Below are 9,891 nucleotides of genomic sequence, written 5' to 3' on the forward strand. Positions count from 1 at the left end.
AAAGAAAACATCCCCCTCGCGAGGGGCACGATCAAATGCAGAGCCTTTCCGCGGGGGGCGCGCCTGCAAGTCGTATGGATTACGTATTGGTTGTTGTAATTGTTGTCTTCCAGCGTAGACATTGTCGATGAAGTCGATGGTGAAACGTGAAACGTGCCGTGAACCCCCTGCCGCGGCTATGACGCAACGTGGAGCGGCTATGACGCAACGTTGCGCGGCTATGACGCAACACAATCCAACACAATCCACTTAATTCCAATCCAATCCAATCCAAACCAATCTAATCCAAGCCAAGCCAAGCCAATCCAAGCCAATTCAATCGAATCCAATCCAATGCCGCTCGCGAGAGAGTGTTATAGCGCCGAAATCGCGCCACCACACGAACGCGTGATGTTGACGTCACGATCACGCCACAGATGTTCGCGACCGGAGCGTGCGCGAACTACATATGTGGTTTAAGCGCGACCCGACCGCGGCGAGAGAGCGCGATGCGAGCGCCCCCACCTGTTCTTGCGCGCGAACCGACTTGCTCAGCGCGAACCCAACCCAGCGAGAGAGGGTGTTGCGAGCGGAGAGAAGGCGAGGAGGACGCGGGGGAGAGGGCGCATCTGTGGTCGACGGTTGAATGAGTCAAGGCGCGTTTGTAACGTTCCACTCCGTCGGCTTTGTGGCGCAGTGGGTACAGCCCCATGCACCTTACGTTCTGCCCGCAGAGTAGTGGGATCGAAACCTGGCGCCGGTAAGTATTTTTTTATATAGTGTAGGAGGAGTGATGCGGACTACGGACGCCAACGCGCGTGACATCGTGAGTTACTGAAATGCTCTGCATTTAAAATAGTCCAAAGAAGGGTGGAGAAGGGGAGAACATCTTAGCTGCGGTCCGCCTGATGGTCTCGCAGGGGTGACGGAGGCTGTCGGTCGTCTGTGGTGGGGCGCGCTCATCAGCGACGCAATTTGGGGGAACTTCGGCCGCGCACTTGAACCTCGTCGAGGGGATCTTCCGGGGCCGGAATTCACCGCCGTCGTCACTCCTCCTCCCCAGCACAGCCCTCAAGGCCGACGCCGCGTCCCTGCCATCCGTCCGGCCCCCGCAGTTCTCAGCCCATTTTCTCCCCAAACCCCGCGCTGCACCATGCACACAGTCCACCGGGCCGCGCGTCTTCCGATTATTCGCCGGGCGCAGCCTTCTGTAGGCCGCGGCACTCTCGCCCACCTCTCTCCCCGAAACTCATGGCCAGCCGACCCGGGTGAGACAATGGCGGCGAAACATTCCCTCGCTACGCGGTACGCCTCCTCTCGGTCCAGAAATGGTGAGCGGCAAGAAACCCGTCAAGATGGGCATGAATTTCGCGACAGCGCCCCCCCCCCCCCCAAGAATGTTACCCATATTATCATACCAAATATACAAAGCGAAATTCGGGTACACACACACACACACACAAATCATCAAACCAAGTACCCGGCCTAGACAAAAAGGTGCGGCCCTCAGAAGTACAACACAATCATACAATACAAAGAAATGGTGCACCAAAAATACAAATGTTCGCACACACGCACATAACTACATTTATTATCTTGGGGAACAGCGCGAACTAACAGGGACTAACAGCATCGCAACAAGCTTAAAAAAGATGATTACGCACGTCTGGCCGGACATTGCCGCACGTAAGCACCATTGCTATCCGCTTTTCCGCGAGACTGATATCCTGTTTAAGCATAAAGACAGGCGTACTAGAGAGTTGATGGAATAATACTACATCAGAAAGGGGGGTAGTGATTGCATAAGTGAAACATCAGTTGTCCTGCACGAAAAAGAATTTTGTTATTTGGTGCGGTCGTCGCGATAAAGTGTTCCAGTGTTAGAAAGATGCGTTGTCCACAGTGGAGTGTTTTGGTCGTGACAGTATGTCATTGGCTGGTGTGGGCACGTGGCGTGGTGGGGGAGGAGGATTATGTGTAGGTATAAGTAGTTACGTGTTTTCCAATAAATGGAGTTGAAAGTCGCTGTTCCCCAAGATGCAAGTACACCTACTCGCCCAACTCGCCACCCTGCTAACTACATTAAGTTGAGACAAAAAGACACACTATTCATACATCAATACCTGTACCGATGAGTATGCGTACTGAAGACATAACGAAAAGAACCCCAAACTACTACCAGAAACCTGACAAAAACTAGACCACACAAGGGCGGAACGAGGCACGCTGAAGCATGCACCCACATATAGCTTCACGGTGATACAGCCAAACGCGTCTCATATTTCAATAGGTCCTCGCGTACATGTAAGAGCTGAAGCATTTCAGTGCCCGGAGGCGACACTCCTCTATTGCCGAATACGCCCGTTCCCTCGAAAACAACTTCCGATTCGGACATTCTCCAGGGTGAAACGCGGTGCCTTTCCACTGCAGTAACATCACCCCGCCTCCACTTGTTGGAGGCATCTGTGCAAAGCACCAAAGCTTGATCGGAGCCGGCAACCTGCAAAACAGGTGCCCCGGAAAGAAGCCGCTTCAGTCCATCGAAAGAGCGCTTCCGTTAACCCCGATACCACCAGTCTCGCTCCTCGGGCGCAGGAATTCCATAAAACAGGTGCCCCGGAAAGAAGCCGCTTCAGTCCATCGAAAGAGCACTCCCGTTACTCCCGATACCAGCAGTCTCGCTCCTCGAGCGCAGGAAATCCATCTCTCCTTTCTTTCTCTACCATCTTTCGTTGCTGGCCGATCTCTATCGTGTACTGCGATCTCCCACTCAAGCGACTCGCGCTCCTTCTCTCCCTAGTCTTCCTGTTGGCGTCCTTGCGCTCTGCCCTCAGTCCCTCGTGTTCCTCTTGGCGCCATCACGCTTTGTCCTCTCTCCATCGTCTTCCTCTTGGCGCCTTCGCGCTCTTAGCTCTCTCTTCTCTAAACAAAATTTCTGAAGAGCGCTCCCTTCGATGCGCATCTTTACGAAGAGTGATTAGACGCTCCAAATCCCTCGTTCTGCCTGCCGTAGAAAGAACACTTATTTGGTGCTAACCTATGCCCCACGCCCTGGGTCAATCGTGGTTAGCGGTCCTGCCATGGACGCCAGTTTGTCACAGAATTGAGAAGTAATTTAGTGGCCGATGTCTCGGACGGGAGGAGCGACAAACGCCTCCCCTCTGAATACGAATAGAGTATGTGGTTCGGACATGCTAACTGGCGATAGGTCCACGCCTGATTCGCCGCTGGTGTGAGGCACGAGACGGGGTACGGGATAACAGTCTCAAAACAAGGCAGATTTACTTTATCTACATACACAGGAATTCCAGAACAGCCAGACAGAAGGTTTGAAAACCAATAACACACTGCAGTTGACACCCCGTCGGGGTCAGAGCTGCCAAAAGATCGATATTGGGCACATTAATGAGAATGGATGAAACGGTATTAACCGTTACTAGCCCAAGAAGGAGGCGAAAGTAAATGAAGGGGATAGTATAGTGTACAATAGGCGAGGTTGGAGATTTCCCCCAACTGCTAACAAAGGCCCGCGAAGAGCACATACAGCGTGTTGCACTGAAGGAGGCGGATAAGAAGCCCGTGGAGTCCACGTTGAGAAATACAACACAGAAGACGAGTAGAAAGAGTCCGAAGAAGGGTGGAGAAGGGGAGAACATCTTAGCTGCGGTCCGGCTGATGGTCTCGCCGGGGTGACGGAGGCTGTCGGTCGTCTGTGGTGGGGCGCCGCTCATCAGCGACGCAGTTTAGGAAAACTTCGGCAGCGCACTTTCACCTCCTCGAGGCGATCTTCGCGGGCGATCACCGCCGCAGTCGCTCGGCCACCCCAGCACAGCCCTCAAGGCCTACGCCGCGTCCCGGCCGCTTATTTCTAAAATGCAGGGAGCCCAGCGCATAGCAACCATACCGACACAGGATTGGCTGGTGAGCAGGAGCGACGCCATGTCGTCACACGTAGCAACGATGAGGAGAACACTCTCGTTACCAGCTACCCTAGATGGGCGCAACCGGCGCAGCGCCTGTGCGAAGTTCGAACCAGTGAGCGGGCCACAAGCGCTTTGGGCACGCTTGGGAAGGTAAAAGCACGGCCGCTGGTGCGCCTCTCATCCAGCTACCGTGGTAAAAGAGTTCAAATCCAGAGGGGCGCTTGGGTAAAGTAAGCGCCAAGGAAACGAGTGTGTGCGGGCAATGCTAGGAGCAAATAACAATAATAATAATCTTTATATGCCAGCGGTGAGCGGGCCTGTGAATGCTAAGGAGCAAGTGCGCGATGCCTTACCGCCGAAAAGTGAGTTTTTACCGCACCACGGACGCGTTCGCGACCCTTCAGTGGCTTTCTTGTACTTTTGTTCATACGTTACTAATAATTACCATTTCAATGTCTGCACTCTCCTGGCCAAGGGTCGGCGTACTTCGTAAATAAAATCTCCACATTATGTATGTACATCAGGTGTGCGGCACATAATTTCCTTTATTTTGTTGGTGCCCCAATGGACGTGCGAATGCAGCAAGGAGCTGTAATTTGGAACTGATTTGATTTGGCTGTAGGGTTTGACGCCCCAACGCAACGCAGGCGATGAGGCGCGCCGTAGTGGAGGGCTCCGGATTAATTTTGACCACCTGGGGATCTTTTGCGCCGAAATCTCGTACATATGGGCGTTTTTTTTCCGCGGCCGGAAATCGAACCCGCGACCTCGTGCTCAGCAGCGCAATGCCTTAGCCACTGAGCCTCCGCGGCGGGTTGTAATTTGGAACTCCCAACGAGGTCAGGTCCCTCCGTTGACCGCATCCTGTTGTTTTGTTGCTGCTGCGTATTCGTCTTTTTTTTTTTTTTTCGTAAGGTCAGCAAGCAAATTTGTTAAATTATACGGCTTGACAGCTATTAATTTGGAATGGTATTTTTACAGCAGCTAACTTCGCTCTTATACTGGACGATCTACTTTTATATATGACTTGAAAAGACGAACTGTGGCAGATAGCTTCAATTTTCGGCGTGTAAAGATTCTCCAGGAGCTCTGTTGAAAAGTAATCGGCGGCCTCAGCCATTTTCTCCACCTCAAAATGGCCCGTTATTTTGCCGTATAGGGTGCTTTGAAGAAGTTCAACTTTGTTTATTATTAACGCCTTAGTTTACATACCTTTTGATTTGCTGGCAGCTGAGTACAACATGTTCAAAATGTGAGGGTACAGCAGCTGGTAGGCGACGATAGGAACAGAAACTGGTACGGCATCAATGTTGCACTTTCTTTATTCATGTGCCAGAGCCACATAAAATACAGTACACAGAGAACAAACCGCATCAGTTAAGTAAACAAATGTGTACCAAACACCATGCTACAGGGATTTATTTGCAGTAATACAACCACACTACAGGGTGGTTGTATTACTGCAAACTGCAGTGTAATACAACCACCCGCAAGCAAAGATATGCTGCTAGAGGGGAAATAATTTTGAAGTGCACTGCTGCCAGAGACAACTTCATTTAGCACACGGAACAGAAATGTGCACATTTTCTCGAAGAGTTAGTGAGCAAGTTAGAATGATTTCATTTATGTGAAGATATTGTGATAAACCTCTTGTTCTCCCTCCAATCAGGACTAAAGCCCTTCCTCCTCTTCCATTATGACTAAAGCTGGAATATTTGCAACATGGGATAAACACCCTCGTTGTGGCATTAGCTGCTGTACACATACGTATCAAGTGAAGGCGATCTCATTTTAATCAGCACCCTTGTATTCAATTTACACCAAGTGCCCCTGGCACTCCGTGTACTCGGTGACAATTAGATATTGTCATGGTTTTCTGCTAAGTGTTCTACGAAGCTACCAAGACATCTGCACAGATCGTAGGAATATTTCTGTGAGCAGGTGACATTTCGACAGTGACGGCTTATGGTGGTAGAGCTGGTGGGAAATGAGAAGGCTTAATAACATCATGTGAGAAGCATAACATTAGCTGAATGAGTAAGTAACGAAGAATCTTTATTAAGGGATGGCCTGAAGCCACAATGAGAAATGAGAAGCCTATGCTATGATTAGCTTAATAACAGTGAGATATCTTTAATAGCTCACTCAAAAGACTGAGGAAACAAAGGCCTGATGGCCTTAGGACTCCAGCTAAATCTCAGAGTGCTGTTTTACTGCCCAGAAGCTGACCACATTGTCCCCAAATATGGTGTTTTACCAGATCCTGCCAAATTGCCTGTTGTAATGGAATTCCAGAAGCAGAAAATGTTGATTACCTTTTGCAGCTTTACTGACATTTGCTCGTACTTAAGACACCCACCCTGTAATCAACTACGAATCTCATTGGGTCTCTGACCCAGCTCCTCAGCAAGGATAGCGGCCCCTCTAAGTAGTCAACAGCTAGTGAGGATGCATTTACTAAACTGTGCCATCTCCTCTCATCCCTGCCAATCCTGCACTATTTAAACCATAGTGCTCCAACCGGAATTCACTCCAGTGCAAGTGGTGTTGGTTTGGGGGCAGTTCTCGTTGTACGCAAGGCAGTATATAATGGGCATGTAGTCACATATGCAAGTTGTACTTGGTTAATATCAAAATGATGACAAGGGAACGCCTGGTCATGGTTGGTTGAGTGCGAATTGCTGCCCATACCGTTACAGCTGCTCTGTCAAAGTAGTTATGGACCACCATGTGCTTTTCTGGCTGTCCCCGCTAAAAGATCCATTTGATTGCCTAGCAAGTTAGGCTTTGAGAACTACAGGACTATGACATACAAGCCATTTATTGCTCGGGCTGTAGGCACCATGATGCTGACGCTCTTTACCGTTCTCTGCTGCTGCATGACAATGAGGAAGTCTCAAGCACCGATTGCTACATGTCGTCACTCGAGATACAGTAATCACTCGTCAACTGAAAGTCATAAAATCCGCTGAAAATTTTGTTTCGAGTTACCGAAATGCAGAAAACTTCTGGCCAGGTCACTGATATAAGAGCTAGTGCTGCTAACAAAGGCAAAATAATTTGCAGGGAAACAAATTTTTATGATTTCATAAGAATGGCGTGATGCTCGCCCATTTCGCCTTCGCATCTGGTCTTAGAAAGGTGTTCTTCAACTGCTCGATGCAGCGCATAAATCAAAGGTTGCCACCGCTACATTCTACCTTGATGCGAAGCAGGTGCAGCATGTTTTTTGTTTGTGCCATAATAGGCACTTCTCGAGGCTCCTTATCATCCATACGATAAGCTGCATTGGCCACAGCTACGTCAACGATGCAGGCATTTGTCAGCATTCCGGTCATGGGGACATCGGCCTCCTACAACTCGTCCTCCTTGTGAATTCGCCATTCCCGACTGTTTGGCACATAGTGGGGAACTAAGCGTTCGAACAGAGACCTTATCAGCTGCCTGTAGTGGGCTTTGCTGCATGTCCTCTCTGCCAACATTTTGAGATATCCATGGTCTTGCAAAAAAAAGTTTTGAGATAAAGGGGTGCAAATACATAGCGCCTATGATGAGAAAAAGTTTCGACTTAACCAATATTTCAAGATAGCTGAGATTGTGTTATTGAGGGATTACTGTATACTAAATGTTATCAGAGCAAAAGAAAGATTCATGGATTTCTTCCATCTTGAGCTTCCTGTGTAGCTTATTTGCATATGGTGCACCTTAGACACTATGCCAGAAATCATCACACTTCGCCATTCATGATGAAATGCTGCTCCAGTACAAGCATTGAACCAAAGGCAGGAAATGGCTTGTCTAATTCCGTGGCATCTAGACTCACAAATATGTGCCTATTTTCATAAAGAACTGCACTGTGCCCATGCTGGGGCATACAAAATATATCAACACTTGCAGTTCTACTGGTGAGGCACGTACATTTCAATTTGTCAATACGTTCATTCTGTGTTCCATGCCGATGCCAAAAAATCTCTACTCCTTGACGGAACTGGCCTTATGTAGCCTTTACTATTTTCAGTGTGCTGTCGACTACTTGATGTGGTATGCAGAGACTGCCTGCTGCTACTGTGCGCAAAGCTGCCTCCTTTGTTCCGTGGCAATTAACTGTGCAACAAAGAGCATCCCGTAAAAAGCCTAGTAACCTAAAATGGGTTTTTTCATTCAAAGTTATCAAGGCTCTCTTCAAAACTTGCTGTACCATTTACAGCACCAATGCATACCATCCTGACACTGCCACACATGCTACAACCAGCCTATCTCCATTTTTTTCTTCGTGTAAACGCAAGCCCCCGCACACCATTGCCCTGATCACTCAAAGTGAACGCTTATTGTTGATGTTGCTAAGCACTCAGGACAATTTCATCAACTGGCCTGATCATTAACAAAGATAGCAAGATCAAGAGTGTCAGAAGCCACACCACGACGGCAGCACGCCTCATTTTACCTATTTACCAAGCTCACTCATCAGGCTGTGGTTGCCACCAAGTTCTCCTGGCTTGAGCAGTAAACTGCTTTCGCATTACCATGGCCTCTACCACGTCGTCAAATGTACATATCCCGCAAATATGTGGTTCGGCTTTTACTCCACCTCTCCAGCACCAAAACATCCATGACGTCTATTTCCATCACCTGAAGCCTTAAATAGACCCTTTTATCATCTCATCTGCCATGTTGCTAGAGGATGGCTTTTTTTTCTTGTGGGCAACTGCAAGAAAGACTGTCACCAACACCATGTCCACTTAAACAATTGACAGACATAACCAGCGTCGGGCATTCGCCATGAATGGCCATGCGCAACACAAGAGCCACTATCCGCCCTCCTACAACAAAAGGACACCAACTCTTGGCCATCGTAACGTTTTGGGACTAGTCCTCTCAGTCCAAGAATAAATCTTCCCTTCAACTATGAAAAAAGACAAGGAGGGGGTTGACTTTCAGGGATACATCCACGTGACTGTCTGCCCACTGCACTGAAACACTCCACAGCAAAACAAAAACACACAGCACCACACATCCCAGAATGAACAACAGAAAAAAGTTGAGGGTGAGGAATTTGCACAGAGCTACATATACATGACTGTCTGCCCGCTGCTCTGAAGCAGCACTTCACAGCAAAACGAAAAAAACACAGCACTGCACGGCCCAGAATGAACAATACAAAAAAGTTGGGGAGGAGAACTTCACACAAGGCTACGTCTACGTGACTGTGTGCCTGCTGCACTGAAGCAGCACTTCACAGCAAAATGAAAAAACACGGCACCGCACGCCCCAGAATGAACAACAGAAAAAATCTGGGAAGGGGACTTCACACAGGGCTACGTCTACGTGACTGTCTGCCCGCTGCACTGAAGCACTGTCACAGCAAAACGAAAAAACACGGCACCGCACGCCCCAGCATGAACAACAGAAAGAAGTTGGGGAGGAGAACTTCACACAGGGCTACGTCTACGTGACTGTCTGCCCGCTGCACTGAAGCACTTCACAGCAAAACGAAAAAACACGGCACCGCACGCCCCAGAATGAACAACAGAAAGAAGTTGGGGAGGAGAACTTCACACAAGGCTACGTCTACGTGACTGTCTGCCTGCTGCACTGAAGCAGCACTTCACAGCAAAATGAAAAAACACGGCACCGCACGCCCCAGAATGAAAAACAGAAAGAAGTTGGGGAGGAGAACTTCACACAAGGCTACGTCTACGTGACTGTCTGCCTGCTGCATTGAAGCAGCACTTCACAGACACGGCACCGCACGCCCCAGAATGAACAACAGAAAGAAGTTGGGGAGGAGAACTTCACACAAGGCTACGTCTACGTGACTGTCTGCCTGCTGCACTGAAGCACTTCACAGCAAAACGAAAAAACACGGCACCGCACGCCCCAGAATGAACAACAGAAAGAAGTTGGGGAGGAGAACTTCACACAAGGCTACGTCTACGTGACTGTCTGCCTGCTGCACTGAAGCACTTCACAGCAAAACGAAAAAACACGG

The sequence above is a fragment of the Haemaphysalis longicornis genome, unplaced genomic scaffold, assembly GCF_048455015.1.
Source record: "Haemaphysalis longicornis isolate Haplotype H1 unplaced genomic scaffold, Haemaphysalis longicornis Haplotype H1 scaffold_8, whole genome shotgun sequence".
NCBI lineage: Eukaryota > Metazoa > Arthropoda > Arachnida > Ixodida > Ixodidae > Haemaphysalis > Haemaphysalis longicornis.